Raw genomic sequence first — 23,309 nt, forward strand, 5'->3', positions numbered from 1 at the left:
AGGGAATTACAAAGTTGAGGATGTCTTCACAGGTATCCCACACTAAGAAATAATTGTGGACCAAGTGTTTTGCTTGTTTGTTTGTTTTTTTTGTTTGTTTTTTCATTTTTTTTAACCAGACCAATGGAATGCATACCTCAGAGACTTTAGTAGGCTTTTTACAGCAAATATTAATTTCTTAGATTACAGGTAAAACTTATTTTAGGTAATAGTTATTTCCCAAACATTGCTTCTAAATTGATTTTTTTCAGTGATGTCATATTTTAAATGCACCACAGAAGCACACTATTCAAAGAAACCATGCCATGAATCCACATTTAATATAAATCAATTGATCAACAAGTACTTATTCAGTATCTTTTATAAGCCCAACAATGTACTTAGTGCTATGAGAGATACAAAGATGTATAGGACATGGTCTCTCTCCTTCAAGAACCTTGCCCAAGATTCTCTCATAAGACCTCTCTCCCTCTTCAGATTCCTTGACAATCTGATACACTTCTAGAGCTGTATTTATCATTTCTCTAAGGAAACTCCTAATATTACATTTCTCATCTAAACTTTTCTCCCAAGCTCTGGACTTACATTTTCCTTTTAGCAGTTTTCACTCTTCTCAGCTTCTCTACAGTATTTGATATGGTTGGCCAGTTCCTTCTTGAAAATCAGTCCAGCCTTTGCTACCATGGCACTGCTTTCTACCAGTTTTCAACCTCTCTGACAGATCTTTCTTGATCTCTTTAGCTGCCTTCTTTTCCAACTCCTGATGAATTTTTCCAATGTTCTATCCTTGATGATCCTCTTTTTTTTGTGAGGCAATTGGGGTTAAGTGACTTGCCCGGGGTCACACAGCTAGTAAGTGTCATGTGTCTGAGACTGGATTTTGAACTCAGGTCCTCCTGACTTCAAGGCCAGAGCTCCATCCACTGCACCACTTAGCTGCCCCTGTGATCCTCTCTTTGTTTAACATTCTCTTCCTTTAGCCAGATCACCTGTTGCCATTGCTTCTAATACAACCTCCACACAGATGACTCCAAAACCTATCTATTCAGTCCTGACCACTCCCCTGAGTTCCCATTAGAAATTACCAACTGATTAGGCAGGGTTGAGGAACCTGTGGCCTCAAGGCCACATGTGGCTTTCTAGGTCCTTGGGTGCAGCCTTTTGACTGAGTCTAAATTTTACAGAACAAATCCTTTTATTAAGGGGATTTGCTATGTGAAGTTTGGATTCAGTCAAAGGGCCACACTTGAGGACCTAGAGGGCCACATGTGGCCTCAAGGTCACATGTTCCCCACCCCTGGCTGTACATTTGGATGTACTGCCAACCTGTGATATTCAACATGTTCAAAACTTAACTCACAGATCCCCACCCTCCCCTCCTGCACCCCACCTCCAAGGGCTCCACTTCCCTCCTTTCCCCTCCTGGCCAGGCTCTGCATTGCACTCTTTTAGGGAACCTCAAAGTGCATGGATGGGTCAGTGGGATGCTAGAGGCTGAAACCAATGCATGGCTCTGCCACCCCATATCCTGGTGGATTTAAGTGTTTCATCTGTGAAAAGGCAGCAGACAATTATGAACGCAACTGATGGGCTCCAGATATCTACTGTCCTCGAGAGACTAGATACTGCTACACTCAACACATCATGGAAACCATTGGAAACAGCATATCAGTCACCAAATGTTGTGTGCCCCTGGAAAGAATGCTTGTCTACTGGCTGCGTAGACTTAGAATAAGAAGAACACAAGGTCTGTACTTCTTGCTGTGAAGGAAATATATGTAACTTACCGCTCCCTGGAATGAAACAGGTGCAATATTTGCCACAATATCCCCTATCAATCAGACAACTGGCCACTCCCATCATGTGTCAGTATTAATGATATGATTGTGTGTGTTATTGGGATTAACCTCCTAATGATTCTGAGGTGCCACTTGTTTAGTGAACCAGGAAAATCTGGAAGGAAGATATATCCCTATACATGCCATTGGCCTAACTACAGCACATATTTAAAATCATAACGTTTAAGGATGTTCCCATTACTGAGACCTTTAGGTATCTGGGGACATGCCAGCCAAGTATTATTGCTTCAAGTTAGGAAACAAAAATTACTCCATTGTGATCATCTTGAATACACCAAGCCCTCTTCCAAACCAGACTGCTCCCAGCATGCAAATCTGAATTCTATATCACAAAAGCTTTTTTCCTCTGTGATCTGGCTCTATGTTTGTTTAATTGCAACCACAAATTCATTTTCTTTTTAGTCTTAATGGAAAGGATTTGGTTTTCCTAGCTTGGGTGTCTGGAAGAGATAAGTTGCCTCATAAAAGTCAGAATTATGTAAAAACAAACACAAAACTACACATCGATGGTTTATCTAAGGATCACATCCACCTCCATTCATTTTTAATTCTCTTGCCCAGCCTTGTGAGAAGTAGCAAGAATTACAAAGATATTGGTGTGTATAAAGAAGTTTTGGAGAAAAGCTCTGCTCCAATATATCTGGGTCAAATATTTATATTATGACCATGCTTGACCCTATTTATAGGGCTATATCTAGAATTGATGGGAATTCTAACTTCTGCCCATTTTTGTCACATCAGGGATCAATCAAGTATTTATTAAATGCCTACTATGTGAAAGGTACTAGACAGGCACTGAGGATACAAATAATGAAACAATCCCTACTTGTAATGAGCTTATAAGCTACACTTCAATTGAAGTCCCCATGTAGGGTTCGCTATAACAAGCATGAAAAGACACTGCTTTTTTTTTTTTTTTCATGTTTCTGATCCTGGTAGAGCAGAGGCTGAAGGAAGGAAGAGCTTGAGGGACAGCACCATTCCCTCCAAGCCCAAGAGGGGGCTCAGTCATCCCTCTTCTCCAACCACAGAGAAGATTAAAGTCAATTAAATATCAGTAGAGTCACCCTTCCATCTGTAGTTTGTCTACCACTGAACTCCCATTATCCTTACAGAGAATTTCTAAGTAAAATGATTGTATCACTGGTACAGAATCATTGGTTGATATCTGGGAACTGGGAGGAAGGGAAGAAATATTGGGTATGAGTAGGAAAAAAATGGTGCTATGTGAGAGTAGGTAAAGGGGCCTTAGCAATTGCAAACTCTCACTTTGGGAGGATGTTTGTTCCTGAGGTAGAGGGTGAAGTTTTCACCATCGTTAGCTATATTTTTGACATTCTGTGTTGCTATTTTTCTTTCTTCTTGTAAATCATTTATACAATATTTATTTTTCTATGACATAACTAAAAATGATAATGTATTATAAAACATCCATTGTTCAGACAAAAAAAAAACCTGAACTCATTATCGTCTCCCAAAAATCACTCTTCCCAAATTCCCTACTCATGCTGATGCCATCATCATTTAACTAATCACCCAGACATAAAACTCTCTGAGTCATCTTTGATTCTTCTCCATACTCATGACAGTTGTCATGTTATCATGTCCCAAATTGAACTAATCATCATCTTCCTGCAATCCAACCCTCCTTCCAAAAAATAACAAAAAGTCCCTATTTCTCCTGATGACTTTGTTATTTCTGTTAATGGCTCTTATTTAGTATCTTCTAGACTATGAAAATATCCCGTTACCTAGTCGTCTTGTTTCTAGTCTCTCTCATCGCCAATCCACATTTTGCCGTATAAGAAGATTAACCTTCCTAATGCATACCACTGGTCATTTTATTTTGTTCCTTAAAAATTTCAGTACTTCCATATTGCTTAAAGAATAAAGTTCAAACATCTTAGCCTTGGAATCCAAAGCCCTCCAAATATAGTCATATTTAACCTACCTTGCAGGTCTTTTTATACACTATTTCCCTTTATGAACTCTCCACTCTAAACCAACTCTACTGTGGCTCTAGCAATTAGTAGGGTGAAGCTAAGATGAAGACATTTCACAAACATGGCCTCTACTTTTCTGGATCCATGCCTTTTGTCCATTCTGTTTTCCAAACTTTTTATCTCTACCTGTTGAAATGCTACAAGTGCTACAGTAAATTAACTAATCCCTCAATAAGAATTTATTGAACTCCCATATACTGTGGAGCTCATATGCTTCCTCCTCCACTAAGCCTTCTCTGATTCTCCCAAGTAGAAGTGGTCTCTGCATTCATATCACTTCATATCTCCTTGTGTTAAAATTGTCCCTGATCCCCCTGACCACCCTCCCCTCAACTCCTAGTCAGTATAGTTAGTTTATAAGTAACCAGTATAAAGGGGCAATAACGTGAAGTAAGATTGCAAATGGGAATTGAAAGTCACATACAAACCATCCCGTAAATCAAAGGAGCATAATTTACAAATTGTATCATATATTAACCAAAAATCATATGTGCTGAAACAGACAAAGCCATTCAGGCTTACAGTCAAAGACTTTTGGTCCTAGATATATAGACAAATTCCAGAAGACCAGCAGATAACCAAATGATGCTGATAATTTTGAGATAGTACGGACAGGTTAATTTTAAAGTTTTAATGCCAACTTTGAATTGATTTGGATATGTTAATAAACTAATCCAAAAGATAAGAGTTATTCTGTTTTCCCACAACACCCTATAAAAATGAGATCTCAAATTCCTGTTCCCCGAGCATTCTTCTATCTTCATTGGAATCATGCTGCTTGGTGCTCCTAACTATAATCCACAGTTACATGCTTATGCTCTCTGCCTCTTTCCATCCCCATCCTCTTCTTCACACTGTCTGTCTTTCCTCATCATTCTATCCCCTGTCACCACGCTGTCTACCTCTGTACCCCTTTCACTACTCATTCTGTATGTTCTGCACTGTTTTACCCCACCCCTTGAGAGGTTATTAAAGTGTGATGAAAGCCCGTTTCCTGCTGCTATGATAGTCTTTCCCATTAAGTACCCAAAGAACTAGGCATACCCAAGCCCATTTTAAAATTTCATAAATTAATTATCAAGTCACTCCTCTATGATCTTACCACATTCTACTATGTATCAGATTGTAGATATTTGCCTTTGTCACCTCATACTGAAAAATGAACTTGAGATTGCTTGTCACCTTTACATTGCCAGTGCCTTGCACTTAATTGGCTGAATTTTAATCTTACTGAAGAGGTGATATTCATAGGTCATCTCCTCCAACCCCTTCATTTTATATGAGGAAATGAAAATTGAAGGTTAAGTGATTTGTCCAAGGTCACATTGTAAGTGTTAACAGTAGTATTTGAACCCAGGTACACTGACTTCAGAGGCAGTCTTTCTACAGTACCACCACCATCTCCATTCAAGTGAGGCTTCCTGGGGCAAGCAGGGCTTGATCTGGGCCTTAGAGAACATGCAGGCTTTGGAAAAAACTAAAGAGGAAGGAGAGTATCACAGGCAAAGGAAACAATTTGAGAGAATATAAAGACAGGAAACGGAACTAGACCTGTGATTTCACTGGTACAAGGCATGCCTAGGTAAGGAAATTCCCCCTGCCAATTCATGTCAATATTTTCTCTGCAATTTTGAATCTTAGAGAGGTTGCCTGGACTGTAGATCCTATAAGAGTTCAAATGACTTGCCCAGAATCACATAGCCGCTATGTGTCATGGACAAGATTTGAACCCAGATCTTCCATGATTCAGGGTCAACTCTTTATACACTATGCCATGCTGCTCCTTGAGGGAACATATAAAGAAGGGAGAGCCCTGTTTAAATTTTTTTCTCAGTTATTCCTCATTTGCTATAGAATGATTGCTTAAATATTCTAGAACATTAATTTTTATAACAAATTCAAAACATATACCCTAGTTATTACATTTCTATAAATTATTTTATTTCTTAAACTATTGGCACTTTTTGGAGGTGAGGCAATTGGGGTTAAGTGACTTGCCCAGAGTCACACAGCTAGTGAACGTTATGTATCAGAGGCTGGATTTGAACTCAGGTCCTCCTGACTCCAGGGACGGTGCTATATTCACTGCGCAACCTTGCTGCCCCATAGACATTTTCTTAGGCACATTCACATATCATACTTTATGTTGCGGGTTGAGGGAGGAGGAATAGGATAGAATCACTGAGAGAGAAAAAAATCTATTCATAGAACACTTAAGGAATTAGTAAAATTAATTTTATGACTTCAAGGTGCTTATATCTTAGGAATAACATTAGAAATAACATGAATTTCTAGTTATAATTTTATCAAAATTTTTAACAGCTGAATGGACATATATTGAGTATAAAACAATATCTAAGTAAAATAATCATTATGCCAACATATGTACCAAAAATATATTACCATAAAGATTTTTTCCATAAATCGTCATTCAGAGGAAATGAATATAGTTTTCAAAGGGCACATAACTACAAATATGAAAGGAAAATTACCAATGTGATTGTCAGTCTGAGCAAATGTCCCCTAGCAACATTAAAAGCTAGGGAAAGGATTAGGGAGGAGAGACGAATGTGATTTCCAAACCGAAAGCATAATGTTAAAGAGCAAATTATCAAAGGCAAACCGAACATAATTTTGGCCTTAAAATCTACGGGCTTCATAGATGCCATTAAAATATCAAATACTGAATAAGAAGCAACTTTATTTCACTAACATTAGAAATATCTGGGAGTCCAGAGTGGCTGGTTAACTGGTGCAGCTCTTCCCCCCTCCCTCATCCCCTCCCAGTTCTCTTCTGGCCAGAGAAAGACTTAGTAGCTGGGGTTGAGAATCCAAAACACCAACAGCAGAAGGAGGGTGAAGGAGCCCACCAGAAGTGGAACATAAGAGGCTCAGCTGGGGAAGTCATCACAGAAGGCAGCTGAGGGGATTAATCATTCTCAACAGAAGCAGAAGGCTTCTGATGGCGACACCTACACACACATAACACACATTCACACACACACACACACACACACACACACACACACACACACACACATACATACAGACTTGAGTAAGAAGAAAGAGCGGACATCAGAAAGCCAAGGCTTGTCCCTGCTGTTCTCCTCTTTTCTCAAGAGGCCTATGTCTCAAGTCTCTGAAGATGAAGGCAAAGGAACAGAATTACCTAAGGATAAAAGAGAGGGAGGTCACAGAGAATTTTGGAGCTGATGTTGATGAAGAGATTCTTTTAAAGGCCCCCATTGCTACCCCTGAACCTGAACTTAAAACAGACCTACCTGTCTTTGGATTTCATACTTTAAGTAGCACAGAAACACAGGCTGCCCAGGAAGAGAAGGGAGAAGATCTGGAGTCTGAACTAAGGAAGGAGAAGAATTTGAAGAGGGCTCCAATGTAGAAGTGAAAAAGAAAGCGTAGAACCAAAAACAGAAAGAGTTTGGGTCTTCCCAGAAAGCTGTCAGAAGACACAGAAGCATTAACTACAAGGTGTCCTTGAAGGCTGACACAGTTTATGAATGTGTTGTGGAGAAATAGGCTAAAGGACAAGATTTGATAAAGAGAGTATGTGAACATCTCAGTCTATTAGAAGAGGATTCCTTTGCTCTACTCATATGGGACAATGTGACTTCTAAGACTTGCCTGGATTCTCCATATAGAGAAAAAAAAAGAAAGCAAAAAGCAGCTTCCTGGGACCCTGTAAGGGAAACTGAGGAGATCCTCCTCAGTCCCTCACATGACTGCCTCCTGACTTGACACAAGGGATGTAATTTAAAGTTAGTACGTGTGACCCGGAGCACCAAGGGAATGGAACATCAAAGAATAAACAAACTATGTTACCCAGGCAGAACAACTCTTATCTCAAGAAATATGTGTGTATCCAAGGATCTGGCCTATCCTTGGACACATACAGAGAAAATAGGCATCTGGAGCTCTGGCCAAGCTCCCTCTGTGTTCTAAGGTTGTTTTCCTGTGGTTTACATAGATATTAAAAGGGCCACTTGGGAAAGAGACCTTTGGAGGTCTTTGTTTCAGAGATGGGGACGCCCAACTCTGTTGGTTTTCCCAATCAGGAAACTGATTGCCATTTCTAAGTCTCTCCTGTTCCTTAAGTCAGGGATTGGAGCTTGCCTGGTTTGGTGAGTTATCTTCTTTCTTTCTTTCTCTGTTTCTATCCTTTCTTTGTTCTATGTTGATTCACTAGATCATATGCATATGTACATTATTTTAATTCCTACTTCTCCATCACCTTAAGCATTATCAAATAAATCCAATTACTTCTTAAGTTAGTATCCAGCCTGTCTTTGAGTCTTAAGATCCGAACCTAAAGTGAAAGTACTGCGCAGTCCATAATCCCCTTTTGATTACAGGCCCCTAGGAATTTTACATTTAATGTGAAGTTTTATCCCCTGACCCAGCACAATTATCAGATGCAACAAGGTATTACTTATGTCTTCAGCTTTGGCAGGACGTTGTTATAGGATGACTGACCTACTCCTTTGCCACTTTAGCTCTGCTGAGTTCTTACACTGTCCAGTCTAAATTGGGAGACTGTCACCAAGAACTTCATGATGCTGATTATGTTAGTGAGCTAAACTGGCCCCATACCAGACCAAAAGAGCTTAAAAAGAAGGTCATAGAACTTCATAAGTCATATAGGTCTATGACTCCAACCCCAGCTGACCTGGCATTTCTGGAGAATGCCGAAAAGCTGTCCATGTATGGAGTTGACCTTCATAAAGCAAAGGATTTGGAGGGAGTGGACTTCATATTGGGAGTGTGTTCTAGTGGCCTTCTTGTGTACAAAGAAAAGCTGATATTTAATTGCTTTCCTTGGCTCAAGATGCTGAAGATTTGTACGAGTGTGACTGCTTTTTTTTTTTTTATTAAGATTCGACCTGGATAGCATAACAATGTGAAAGTACCATTGGATTCAACCTTCCCAGTTACTGAGCAGCTAAGAAACTCTGGAAAGTATGGGTAAAACATCAGACATTTTTCAGACTAACATCCACTGAAATCACTCCCAAGAGCAGGTTTCTAGCCCTAGGATCCAAATTTCATTAGAGTGGCACATCAGGCCCAAACTAGACAAGCCAGCACTCTTATTGGCACGCCCACGCCATACTTTTAGCGTGCAACAAGTAAATGGGCCTTTCAGAGCCTCAATAGAGGTAGTGCACTAGAGACACCAGACAGAAGTCCTTTGTTTACTTTGGCACCAGCCATTGCTCACAGCCATGGTTCAGAAGTCAGCTTCCCTGGTACCTCGAATGGCAAGAAACCCACAGTCTCTAAAATGTGGAAGGATACTGTGAAAGGAGAGATAAAAAAGGAAGTGGCACCTGAAAAAGCAGAACCAGAGCCCACTGAAGTATAGAAGGATTTAGACAAGACTCAGAAGAAGATCAGCATTAGTGAGAGTTTCATGGAGTCTTGTCCTGGAGCCTCGGTCCAGTGACTAGGAAAAGTGCCAGTTGACTCACTCCCCCTTCCAGACACTGACCCTCAATGGGCAGATTCCCTCAGAAGAAGGAGCTATGGATGACATTCTCAAAAAGGAAGTGGAACCAGTAACAGAGACCAAACCTTGACTCTGAATGTGAGGGCCTTGAGCATTTAGTGGCTCACAATGGGACCCAAATGACAATCTCATCGAAATCTCCACAAAGCCATGACTTGGGCCTGTCTCCATAAATGACAAGGAGGCAGGAGACAAAGCACATAGGACAGCTGGTCTCCTTAGTAACAAGGAGATGCAAAGTTGTCCTATTGGGTTATGTATAGGTGTAGAAGAGAAAGCTGGTGCCTTAAAGCTCTTGAAGTACATGCTCTCAAAAACACGTGCTTCCTATTAGCTGTCCACTGGTGAAAAAGAGGCAGAGGGTGATGAAGACCGTGTTATATCAAATGAGATAAGTAGGAAGCAAAATGGACCATATCCTGACTTTTAAGTGGGTTCAGGGTTCTCCACCCTCATTTAAAGTTTCCAGCTTTCCCGGTTGAAGACTCAGACATTCACCATCTTAGATGTTGCTAATGCTGGGAAAAGTGAAATCTCAACCAAAGATGTTCCCATTGTTCACACTGAGACTAAAACCATCACTTATGAGGCTACCCAAACCAATGTAGGCAATGGCGACTTAGAGCCAGGTGTCCAGCTGATAGCTCAGACCATAGACCACAAGTGGCACCACCATGATTCAGATCACCAAGACCGTAAAAGCTGGGATTTCAGAGACCCAGATTGAAAAAAAAAAAGAATTATGATCACAGGAGATGCAGACATTGATCATGATCAGGTCCTCATTCAGACAATCAAAGAAGCCAAGGAACAACACCTCAGTTGTCAGTATCGTCAGTGACCAAGATTGTTGTCCATCAGGAGACCAAGATCACTGAGGAGTAACTCAGGAATCTCACCCCACTCCTTTTCCAGTCTCAGAGAAAACTAACAGAACAATAAGGAAAATTCCTTCAGTATTCAGGCTTTGGAATTTCAAGATTTTTTTCTAAAATCACTGAAAATCCATCTTCCTTTGCATTTGGAATTGATGACGTAAGATTCTTCTAAATGTCACTGATCCTTTGCCATAGCTTTTTCTAGATTATGATGTCAGAAACTGCCCATCTGTTTATTCTATGGATTGTTTTTTTTAGCTAAGCAGTAGTAATTTTTTTCTGAGTGGCTTGCATTCCTCACTTTTTCATACCTGAACATTCCATGGGCTTTGCCGCCTCACAAGAAACTCATCCATTGTGCTGGAGGAGAAAGACAGGTTATTGGTCTCTGCTCCTTATTGTACCCTCTTGGTGACACACATGGCTACAAAAACCAACTCCTCCCCCTCTGGAGCCAATGAGTTCACTTCATCTGCCTGATTGAAGCCTGGAGTAGTGGAGGCATCTCCCCAGTGCCTGATTGGAAGGGTGTTCCTCTGTGAATCATGGGCAAAGAGCCAAACACACACCATAATGGGCAGAGACCTCAACTGCAAATATAGTGTTTTTCTTTCTAACACTCTTTTTCAAGAAGCTATTTCAGTAACTATTTAGAGCAAAGAAACTGGAACTTCAAACGTATGATACTGTGAATTCTCAAGCACATTCAGGGAACTGTCACCTACCTCCTTAACCTTTTGGTCCCTTCAGAAACAGCCTTCCCCCCACCCTCTCCTAACACAATAGATCAAATTTTATGGACAGTACTCTCAAAACAACAGCTGCTGACCACCCAAGTGAACTGTGCAACATCCACCCAGCAAGCATGATCAGCTGATGCATCAAAAAAAAAAATTCCTTGTCCTACCTAATGGCTTCAAGAGGGACTATGGGGAAGCTTAATGAGGTGTAAGAGTAAGTCTCTGTTTCTTACCATGCTCTGCTCACATGTAGGAGAATGGTGGAATTGGCCTTGAACTGCCCAGAAGCCTTCCAGAAGCAACTTCACTGTTCTAGAAGTATTAAAGCATCCAGACTTGGCTGCTTCTCTTCTGTCCACTAGGGCCTACCAAGAGAGGTTGCTCCCTAGGCCAAGGTCCTTGTGTGCCTGGGACCTTTGTCTCCTTTCCCAGAGTTGTAGCATGACCTGAGAATCAGAGCATGTCTTCCTTCCATATGGCTTGACTATTTTCTACTTGAGTTTGAAGCTTGCTGAATTTGGTTTTGAAGTGTTAGCACTCACGTCCTCAGGATTCATGATTGCAGTGTTCCCCTGTGCCTGCCTTTGAGGCACCTGCCTAACCTATCCCAGGGCCATTGCCTAGAGTTGAGGATTTTCTCATGGTGACTGGTCCTCCCATCGACCTGCCTCTTTAGTCCTAAACAAATCTTCCTGAGCCCTAACCTGGAACTGGAAAAAAGCAAGGGCTTCCCAGGATGAGGACAAAGTAAGCTACAAAGTGGAGGCAAAAAAGTTAGCAGTTTTGTCCAAGCCACAGAATGTCATTGTGCAGCTCACTCATATCAGCCACCTCCCCTCAGACTGCCATTCTGTGGCCTCCATGCCCCAGAACTTGTATACCAGGAGTCATGCCACTTCAGGCTGTGAGCACCCATTTACTCTGGAATTGATCCCAGCAGGGGAAAAAGAGTAGGCCTCAGTGAGCTATGGGCTACAGTAGTGTCCCTTTGAGAAGGCAGGCCCTCCATCTGGTGCTTTAGTCACAAAGGCCAACCCAGAATGGAGCCAATGAAGACACAGTCTCCAGTCAAGAAAGTGTCCGGAGCCATGGTACATTATAGCAAAGTCCAAAATTCCCAAGAGGAAGCTGATCACTCACCAGAAGTGGGGGACAGCTCAACCAAGCAAGCATATGTCCTTTGTCACATAGGGAACAAGACCAGAGTCAGTGGAAGGGTCATTGTAAGCGCATCACCATTAGTAGGGAAAACACCACAAACATCTCTTTCTTTGGAGAACAGGCCAGCAGTATCATCTTCACACATCAAGGACAGGAGTAAAGAGTTGAGAACATTATCAAACATACCAGTGGGGCCCAGAAAGTTTGGTGTTTTTTTTGTTTTGTTTTTGGTAAGAATGAGGACTGAGGTTTACTGAAAAGTTGTCCCAGAGCAGGGTGATATGACTTTTAAAGCACAAATGTGGTAGAGCTGAGTCCTCATCCCAACTTCATACACCCTAAGAGTTGAGTCCCCCTTATTGATTGATGCAAACCAAGCCCCAGAGAAGTTAAATGGCTCATCCATTGTCACCCAGGTGGTTAGTGGTGCCTTTTTGCTCCATCACCTGGCTCACAAGTGATTCACTCACTAGCTGTGTGGTCTTAATCAAATATTTGTGTCCCCTGTGGGCCTGTTCCCCCCTTCAAGCATAGTAGAGGTCATTTGGCCTGCATATTCCCTGTCCCACAGCCTCCTTCTTTTCTCCTCCCCTTGACCTTAACCTGGCAGTAGATGTTGGTACTATTTGGATTTTTCTCTGCCTGTTATATTTTAAATGTGAAAATAACCAGATGCAAAGGAGGTGGTGGGCTGCCCTCCCAGGGCACCAAGGGCAGGGAAAATATAAGACTAGATCAGAACTGCAAGAGGCTCAGCAATACTCCCAATTTTAGGGACTTGGCAGGAGCTTGACCAAAGCAACTCAGATACACCACAGACAACTTTCTCTAGCTTTATTCTCTTCCACCCCAAGGTGAGATCACAGGGATGGCTCTCTCACAGCTCAATGTACCATCCCTAGCTGCCAGCTATCCAGAGCTTCTGTTTACAGTATGACAGGCCCACTCAGTATCCAGTACAGTGTTGGGGGGCAGGGATCAGGAAAGAGAGACTTGGGGAGCCCTAGCCCCCCACCCCAGCAGTGACTGGTTTCCTTGCTCCAGACCCTGTTCCACTAATTTGGTCTCCAATCTAGGTTTCATTCTTACAAACTAGTTTCAAGTATATTATTTTAGTAGCAAAGAACAAAATGAAGGTTTATAAATTAAAAAAAAATCACAATGATGTATTGTATTGAATAGCTCTTTACATTTCTTGATGAACTAGGAGATGTGGCGGCAGAATCAAACTGGGAAAATCCTTAAATTAAATTGGGTGATGATCAGATCTGTTATTTGGGACTTTGGTAGTGAAAGGCAGGGTAGGTTGTGATAGTGTTTAGTTATAGTGGGTTGGTTTTGCTACTTGTATTACTTTTTCAATAAATTTCAAACAAACAAACAAAAAGAAATATCTGCTATTTTCCTAGTCACTCTATATAAAAACAAATTATACTGTCAAAAATGTCCAGACCTGAGACTAGGAGTAGGCAACGGGAACAGTTTCCTAGGGTACAGCCCACAGTAGGGCATATGAAATTAGATGTTTTATTGTTATTTCTTTATAAATCTACATACTGCTAATGCAGGAAATTCTACTTTTAATGGTGCGGAGACCCTTTTTTTTCCAAAGTATGTCAACTCCCTGAAGAGTAATATCATATTATGAGTCAAATACATATTCAAGTCTTGGAACTCATGTATCCTAGCTGTATGCCCACAAGTAACTCATCCTCTCAGCATCCCAGGCAGCTCTTTAAGATGGTTAATTGCAGACAAGTTACTGATCTGTATCAGTAGAGTTTCCTTTACTGGGAGTTCCCTACAATAATAAATCTGGAAGTTTCCCTGTCCCCCAAAACACACACGAGATAAAAATAAAAAATAATTAAAACTACAAAGAACAGCAACAATAACAACCAAAATAACCGTAGTTTTTAAGTTCGCATATTTTATAATTAAGTCAGAATTGAGTACCTTTACCTAGTTCTGACCCAAGCAGCAGAGCTTGGGAAAAGTCTTCCCTTCTGTGCTAGCCACCTAGTAATCCTCTCCTATGTGAGACACTTTGTTTTCATTGTAATCCTCATGCAGACAAGAGGAAAGGGAAGAAAACATCTATAAAGCACCTACTATGTGCCAGGTACTGCGCTAAGTGCTTTATAAATATTACCTCATTTGATCCTTTCAACCCTGCAAAGTAGGTGCTGTTATTTTATCTATTCTAGTTTTGAGGAAACTGAGATAAACACAGATTAAGTAAGTTGCCTACGGTCAAAGAACTAGGGAGTATATGAGGGTGCATTTGACCTCAGGTCTTCCTGACTCCAGGTCCAGTGCTCTATCCACTGTGCCAGTAGCTGCCTCTAGAACATTAATTGAGCATTCTCAGTGAATAGTCATTGCTAGTCTAGGGGCAGAGGATGGGCAAAGAAAGGATGCAAAAGGAAAAAGAATACACAGTCCCTGTCCTCTGGGTCTTTACATACCAGTTGCTGACGGGGTGCATGTGTGGATGTATTGTGAGGGGCAAGGGTGGACCTCACATTAGGGACTATACTGAGGCTAAGTAGTCTTGTTAATTTTGTTGCTTGTCTTTTTTCTCTTGTCAGAGCTAAAAGAAACCTCACCCATGTCCTACTTTTCTCTGACAGCATGTATTCCATACCTAGTTAGGTTATTTTAACTGAACTACTTTGAATCAAACTGAATTAACTTCTTAATAGAATTATATAAGTCAAAAACCACCTGTACAGTATCTAACCCAATCTTTCCTCTCTGTGGCATAATAATTAGGCCATCCCTGGTTCAGGGCTATATCACTGACTCATTTTTTTTTCCCTCTCGTGCATGGATGGTGTGTTTGGAGAGGGAGAATCTTTTCACCCACTTGATGATTTCTGGATAGGTTCCACTCTCCTTTGGAAGATGCTATCCTAGCTGATGCTTGGATCAAGGGCAGATTTATCCTTACCCCAGGAGAGGGGTAGATTGGAATGTGGTGAGTGGCAGTCTCATAGATCACATCTGCATTTTTAATCTTGACCACATGTTGGTACTTTTCATTACATTACTCTATGTTGCCTCTTTTTTATATATTTGTCTTGAAACGTCATCTTTCTAATATTTCTTTTTCCTTTGCTAATAATAGTGCACTTAAATCAAAGTCAGCTGGACTAGAAAAGGGAAGCCAGGTAAGAGAAAGGAGGTTATACCTAAAGAATAAACCAATGAGGGACTGGCTAGGGTCAGTGTAACTGAATAAAAGTTAAATAAAAGTAACACCAATCATCATTTTTTTTATCATGACATTAGTCTGATTCACTCCTGTAAATCTTGATAATCAGAACCTCCCCATATATCCAGATAAATTTTAGTTGAATAACTGTATAAAATAGATTAGGCCATGGAATAGAGTATGAAGGGAGTCACTGGGAATATAAGGACACTGGGTGCTGTGTCACAAGATGCAAATTTAGTGAATTTCAAGGATTTTATAATACCATGTAATGGTGAAAGGCAGTCAATTATGTAGACTTTTTTCCATAAAACATATTTCTAGTGTCAGTAAATTGTTTTCCACTGGGCAAATTGCTTCTTAAAACAAAATAAAGAAGTGATTGTTTTCTCTTCTGGATTTATATTTCATTTGAAGAAAAACAATGGATCATTTTAACAAAATGCTTTTGCTTAGCAACATCATAACCCATTTACTTTTCCCCTCCCACAATTGCCTGCTAGCTGGTATCTGGCACTTGGTTGTTCAAGTATCATTTATACCCTGGCCTTGCTGCCAGATACACTAAGCTAATCCACTTAGAGCACAGCTATCCATCTGCTGGCCTCAATCTGCCCCTTCTTTTCTTCCTCAAAGGAGGAGATAAAATTTTGTTGATACTACTCAAACACTGATTCGACATTCATCCTGGGAACTCAGTCAGGCTGAGCCAGGGCAACTTCTCTTCTCCTTCTCTAGAAAAATGGAGCAACAAATAAGAAACAATGAACTTTGGAAGGAAAATTATTTCAATTTTCCTGCATATGAATGAGAAGATATCAAATTTTCATGAATGCAAGAAGATAAGTAGACAGCATCAGTTAACATTTGCACTAACTGTTCAACTTGTACTTTAACCATAGTTCTACCATATCCTTTGATGCCTATCTCAAATGTATAATGTGCTGAAAAACAGTCTGGATTTGAAGTTAAGGGACCTTGTAATGAAAATAAGTATGTTAACATAGTATGAGCAATGCCATTTTATCTTAAGTAGGCCTCCAATTTGTGACTAAGTAGTTGTAGAAGTTTTCTTTTTTCTTTTTTGGTAATAAGATAAGGAGTTGAATGGTATAGTTTGACAATGTTGTGTATAACCCACATTTTGTAAATATCTGGTAATGATGTGTATTTATTTCAAATGTAGACATTTGTTCAGTTTTCACAGTTGTGTCCAACTCTTTGTGACTCCATTTGGGGTTTTCTTGGCAAAGATACTGGAGTGATTTGCCATTTCCTTTTCCAGCTCATTTTACAGATGAGGGAACTGAGACAAACAGAGTTGCCTTTGGTCACACAGCTAATAAGTGTCTAAGGCCAGGTTTTAACTCAGGTCTTTCTGACTGCAGTCCTGGCGCTCTATCCACTGGGTCACCTAGCTGCCCCAAATTTGGTCACCACTTGTTAAAAACATGTGTCCTCAGATTTGATAATCAACTGCTAATAACAAGTGTGTATTCCCCAGAGTTCGCAAACATCTTTTAAAGCTGTCTAGATATGGGTGTAGAAATAGGTGTATGTCTCCATTCTGAGAAACTGATAAACACTAATGACATTAGCATTGAATGAGTTTCTTATAATTAAAAGGTTAGATAATCATCACCAATTAGAACTTAGATGTAACTTGTAAATTCCCTTAGCAACAACCGTCAAGCCACACTAGAGGCCCCAGTGATCACCCTATTCTTGGGTCTCTACCAGAATGATCTCCTTTGTTCCCTACACTTGGAAGTGTGAGCAACCCATGATAACTTTATGTGGACAGAGACTTGCCAGAATGTGGCCTCAGAGGGAGACATATGGCCTCTGACTGGACAAAGAGGGAACCTTGCCATAAACATTGGTATGAGACATAATTACTGAGACCTTCAGGGATAAGACTTGTTCCTAGAGAGTTTGGTGTTTACATTACTGAACAGTTGGTGAGTTTGATTCCATGAATTAATAAGTATAAGTTTTATTACTGTAACATCAGCTTGAATAAGTGTAAGTAATGGTAAGCTGCTGTTACATGTGCACCATGCATTACATATTTGTATTCAAATGGTTACTGCCATTTACTACTAAGATGGGCAATGTAGTATATATTGGTGGGGACAGCACTTGGAATCACTAAGACCTGGATATTTAGATTGTTAGATGCCTGGTTCTGTGCAAATCACTTTACCTCTATCAGCCTCAGTTTCCTCATCTGTCAAATAGTAATAATAATAGATACAGGGTTGGAATAATATATGTAAATTATTTTACAAACCATAAAGGACAATATAAATGTGAGCTATTACTGCTATTTGTGTCTCCCTGAACAAGTCATTTTATCTGAGTCTCAACTTGCTTATTTGTAAAATGAAGAGGTCAGGCTGATAATCTTTGAATTCCCTTCTTGTTTTAGATCTCCCATCATATAATCCCATGATATGCAAATTGAATAGAACTACTGGTGGAACTATGGGTTAGTCTAACCATTTTGGAAAACAATTTGTTATTATATACACACAAAAGGACTAATATTTCTATGTCCATTGACCTGGAAATCTCATTGTAGTCATATACCCTATATTTTTAGAGAGTTAGATGGAAAAGCCCCATATATAATATTCCTAATAATTCTGTTTTTAAGATAGAAAAAACTAGAAACAAAGTCAGTGCCCATGACCAGAGAATGACTAAACATATTGTGGTACATGAATATAATGGAATACAATGGAATATTATTAAACATTAAAATATAAAGAATTTATGGGAGAAATCTGGAGAAATATTGGAATAGTTATATTGAACTGATAGTGAAGCAATCAGAACCAGGAAAATAATATAAACAATGACTACAGTGATGGAAATGCAAAGAACAATAAAAAGGAAATGAGGTTATGTAATCATGATAAGTTTGGTCCCAGAGAAGAGAAGAGAAAATTGTGATAACACCAATAACAATAATACACAAAGGTGGGAGAACAATTTTTGGGAAACAGCTAAAAATAGAGTTTGACTGCAATGTAAAGGGCATGGAAGAGAGTGAGAAGAAATAATACTGGAAAGGTAAGTTAGAGTTGAAGTGCTAGACTAAATGAAAATGGATTTTTGTCTTAAATTTTTAAAGATCTTTTGATAAACCCTTGAGATAGCTTGAGTAACTCAGTATATGACAAAATGAATATTCACAACTACTACTCTGGAGGTTTTTGGCTGATGTTTCTAACCTAGAAGCCTTTTCTAACGGAAACCATAGACCCAATTTCTTTTACTTAACCTAACTGAAGAAATCTTTGCTATTATCTTCAACAAAACACATTATATTTCAACTCCAAATCAGTAAAAAGAGAGCAGGATTTTAAAGTCCTGAGTTTGGGGCTCTATTCTCCATTTATTAGCTGCGTAGGCATAGAGAAACCAGACCTATAATTTCACGGGAATAGGGAACTTCCAGGTGTAGAAATTCCATCTACCAAAGCAGGTCAGTACCTTTGCTGTAATTTACAGTGTCAGAGAGTTTTCTAGAGCTTTAAGACATAATATGACTTGCTCAGGGTCATATAGCCAGTAAGTGTCAGAGGCACAACTTGAACCTGGTTCTTGCTGGCTTCAAGGCCACTTCTTTATCCATTATTCCCTCTTGCCTCTACTATATAAGCTGTACAACCTTGGACAAATCACCATACTTCTCTGAGACTCGGTTTTCTCATTCATAAAATGGCGATAGCAGTCCAACCTCCCTTACTGAGTCATGAAGGTTATGAAGAAAAATCATTTTTATATGAAACTCTTGTTCACTTGTAACACACACATACACATACACACACACACAAAATGAGTTGTTATTTTTATAATTCCTCCTCCATTAAAAGTTCTAATATAATGCCACCTTGTGGTGTAGATACAAACCTTGCCCTACCAAGGTTTTTCCATTGGATTATAAGTTCTAGTCGGTCCAACAAAGGCTTTGATAATAGATCCAATGATGAGTGTGCCCACTGTGTCTCTGAGAATTGCATACCCCTCTAGATAAGTTTGGCCAAAGCTCATTCCTCTGGAGAGTTGGCCACCAGATGATAAATATTTTTGACCAAAACAACTCACTAAACTATCTAATAAGGCATCATCTTTAAGGCCTCATAACTTTCAAGTAGGCTGCAAACATCTGGTCTTAAGATTCTTCTTAACTATTAATGTGTTAGCACTCTAGAATTCTGGATGCCAGAGACTCCTTGTTTTGTATAATAAAAATGGAATCCTCATTAGGAAGAACACAAGGGCGTGTGTGAATAAAGACAAGAAAATTCCTACAGACACCAAGGCCTGGTAAAGGAACTGAGTATTGTCACTTTATGACTCACTCAGCTACTAATGCTGCAGGCATTGTTCATTTGAGCCTCTCATTAGCAAATAATCACATTAAGGATGAGATAGCCATGATAACACTGATTGACAGAGGAAAACTATGCCTGACTGGGAATGTTCTCATTTATAATCATTTGTGTTTTCATAGTGCAAATCTCATTTTTCAAGGCTCTGAATATTTGATGCATTTCTGAGCTAGCCAAATCAGCAGTGACCATGGAATTTCTGTAGGAAAATTGGAGCATTTTTAGAAGAAATGACTTTGAATGTGCCACTCACTGAAAGATGTGATGATTTAGTTCTGTATCCTTAACTTAATACATGCTTACTTTAAGCCATGACAATAGTTAGATGTTTGTGACCTTTTAATTATTCATGAAAAATGAAGCTGGGACCACCACAGATGCGGAGCTGGCCTTATCTTCCCTCACTGAAATACCTTCTAACAAGCTGTTTTAGTACAATGACCCAAAGAATTGCTATGACTAAAATAGCCAAAAGTAAAGTATGTCTGGAGTTTTATTTTCTTTCTTCCAGATGTTGTTGTTCAGTTGTTTTTCAGTTGTGCCCAACTCTTTGTGACCATATTTGGGTTTTCATTTCTTTGGTTTTGTTTGTTTGTTTGTTTGTTTGTTTTTGGCAAAGATACTGGAGTTTTGCCATTTCCTTCTCCAGCTCATTGTAGATGAAGAAACTGAGGCTGACGGGGTTAAGTGACTTGCCAGGGTAAGCAGTATGGAATTTCTCTCTTAAGGGTAACCAAAAATGTACAGTTATCATTTCCACATCACAGTTTTCCCCATCACAGTATTGATATATCATTGGTCGGTATAAGGAACTAAATCAAAATTTGGGGGGAGTTTTGTGGAGGCTGCAGATGACCCATGAAAACCAGAAAAAATTTAGAAACTCAGAAATACATAAAATATATGCATAGTATTGTATAATATAGACTATGACCAAATACTTAACCCAAATTTTATAATAAGCTACTATAAACACCCCATAAAAGAAAAAGAAAAAAGATTCAGACTTCTCTTGTATGAAGGGAGGGCCAAAAAATTGTACACAAATTTTCAAGATCACTGGGGCCATGCGCCCCTAACTCCTGCAATGTGGAAGGGATAACTGTACACAGATCCTTCTCTTCTCTCCCTCCAAACCATGCCCCTCTCCTTCCACTCCCTTATTACCCAAATAGTGAATGAACATGCAAGGGCACTGATTACCATCTGATTACCACTGATTCCATCACAGTACATGATACTACAAATTGTGTCTAAAAGCCTTCATATTTCTATCTATTGGTAAGAGAAAAAAAAAATGTAAAGCATTCAGGGGCTGAAATGCCTGGATCCCCCAGATCAGAGCATTGTATCCCTCAGAGTATCCCTCAGAGACTTCACTGCATCATTTAAAATGACATATCATGATTCACAACACTGTTTCTGCAATACTGAAATATATATATATATATACATACATACATATATGTATACACACACACGCACACATACACACATACATATAAGCTGCAAATTATACTTGCTTTCACTATTGCCAGAGGCAATGTGGAATGATTGTATCAATCACTGAACTCTTGAAGATTGGGTCAATTTCTACCTCAGACATTTACTAGTTCTGTGACCCTGGACAAGTCACTTAACCTCTATGATGCACAGGCAACTCCCTAGTACTTATCTATAAAATCCCTGACTGGTTGCATCCACAGAGGGAGTTCTCATGTCCTATTCAGATTGTGTATTCACTGTCCACATATATTCATAGCAAGATGTTATTTATAAATTAAAACAGAAAGTTCAGTTTCTAAGTACTTGAAAGGTACTGAATATAGAATCTAAATGCTTTCGTTGATTTTGTTGTTGAATTTTCCAAATTAAAAATAAATAAACTGAATATACACATACATATATACATATACATATATACATACATATATATGTGCATATATATACATATATATATATATATATAGTCTGTTACTTTGCATTGTGGGGTTAGGAGGAGGGCGGGTGGTAGAGCTGTGATGTCATACAGTAGATGAAGGAAAAGCCTGATATAGTAGTCTAAGAAAGATCACTTTGAAAATTAACATAAATTGGCTGGATATGAGCACTGTCATGAGGACTGAAAATATACTGACAGACCCGTAAGGAAATGTAATGATAAATGGCAATGTGTCAAGTTGCAAGAAGGTGACCAGCAGGATGCCATGGGAATGAATGTCAGGCCTGGTCTGGTTTAACAGCTTCATTAGTGATCTGGAAGAAGAGGTAAGTATCACATTAATGAAATTTCCAGACAATATTAAATAGGGAATTGGCATCCACACCAGTGAAAATGGAGACCTAATGTTTGGTACAGAGGTTACTAATGGCAAGAAATAAAGGTTAGACATGCAAAGGAGTTATAATTGTGAGACTGACTAGGCTGAAGGGGTTGTGGTTGGGTAAGCAATATCCAAGGTAAACACAGGGAAAAATGATACCAAATAAATGCTAATTGAATTGAACAACTCACATTGCAGAGCCCTTCGGAGGTTTATACGGAGAGTGCCTTCCCTTCTAAGATCATCTTCTAAACACTTCATATTTATTTTGTGTTTATTGATTTCTGTTTATGTTGTCTGCCCCATTAAAATGTAAACTCCTTAAGAACAGGAACTGTTTTTGTCAGTTATTCAACAAGCTCTTATGAAGCACCTACTATATGCCAGGCACTGTGCTAAGTACTGGCAATACAAAGAAAAGCAAAAAGACAGGGAACTCACAGCATAATGGGGAAAACAACATGCAAACAACTGTGAACAAACAAGATAGATAGATAGATAAATAGATAGATAGATAGATAGATAGATAGATAGATAGATAGATAGATAGATAGATAGACAGACTATATATATGTATATGTATACATGCATATATGTTTTTATGTGAGTGGATATACACATACACACATATATAAGATATTTCAACACAGAGAGATAATCAACAGAGGGAAAGGCAAGAACATGAAGTAGAATAAAAAATAGGCCTTTTGCAGAATATGGGATTTTAGCTGAGACTTGAAGGAACATAGGGAAGCCAGAAGAAGGTGAAGATGAGGAAGGAGAGAATTCCAGACCTGGGGGACAGCTAGTGAAAATGCATAGGGCAAAGAGATGGAGGCTCTTGTGCTAGGAACAGCAAAGAGGCCAATGTCAGTGAATGGAGACTATGTGGGGTGAGTAAGGTGTAGGAAGACTGGAAGGTGTGGGGAGGGCAGGTAATGAGGGACTTTGAATGCCCAACAGAAGATTTCATATTTGATCCTGGAGGTGATAGAAAGCCACTGGAGTTTACTGAATATGGGGAAAGGTAAAATAAGCAGACCTATGTTTAGGAAGATCAATTTGACAACCAAGTAAAGGATGAAATGGAGAAGGGAGGGATTTGTGGCAAAGAGACCAACCAGAAGGCTATTGTAATAGTTTAGTGAGGAGACAAAGACCTGTACCAGGTGGTAGACGTCATAAGAGAAAAAGGGGCAT

The 23,309-nt window shown here is 39.5% G+C and overlaps 1 protein-coding gene and 1 pseudogene across 1 annotated transcript in view; one reads left to right on the plus strand and one right to left on the minus strand.

Annotated features, from left to right (window-relative positions):
- The window catches only part of HS6ST3 (heparan sulfate 6-O-sulfotransferase 3), an 824,577-nt gene that overhangs the window by 128,060 nt on the left and 673,208 nt on the right, over nt 1–23,309 (minus strand). The window lies entirely within an intron of this gene.
- LOC114038403 lies at nt 1,508–10,271 on the plus strand (annotated as a pseudogene).

Source organism: Vombatus ursinus, unplaced genomic scaffold, assembly GCF_900497805.2.
Source record: "Vombatus ursinus unplaced genomic scaffold, bare-nosed wombat genome assembly UNPS02011014.1, whole genome shotgun sequence".
In the NCBI taxonomy this organism is placed as follows: Eukaryota; Metazoa; Chordata; class Mammalia; order Diprotodontia; family Vombatidae; genus Vombatus; species Vombatus ursinus.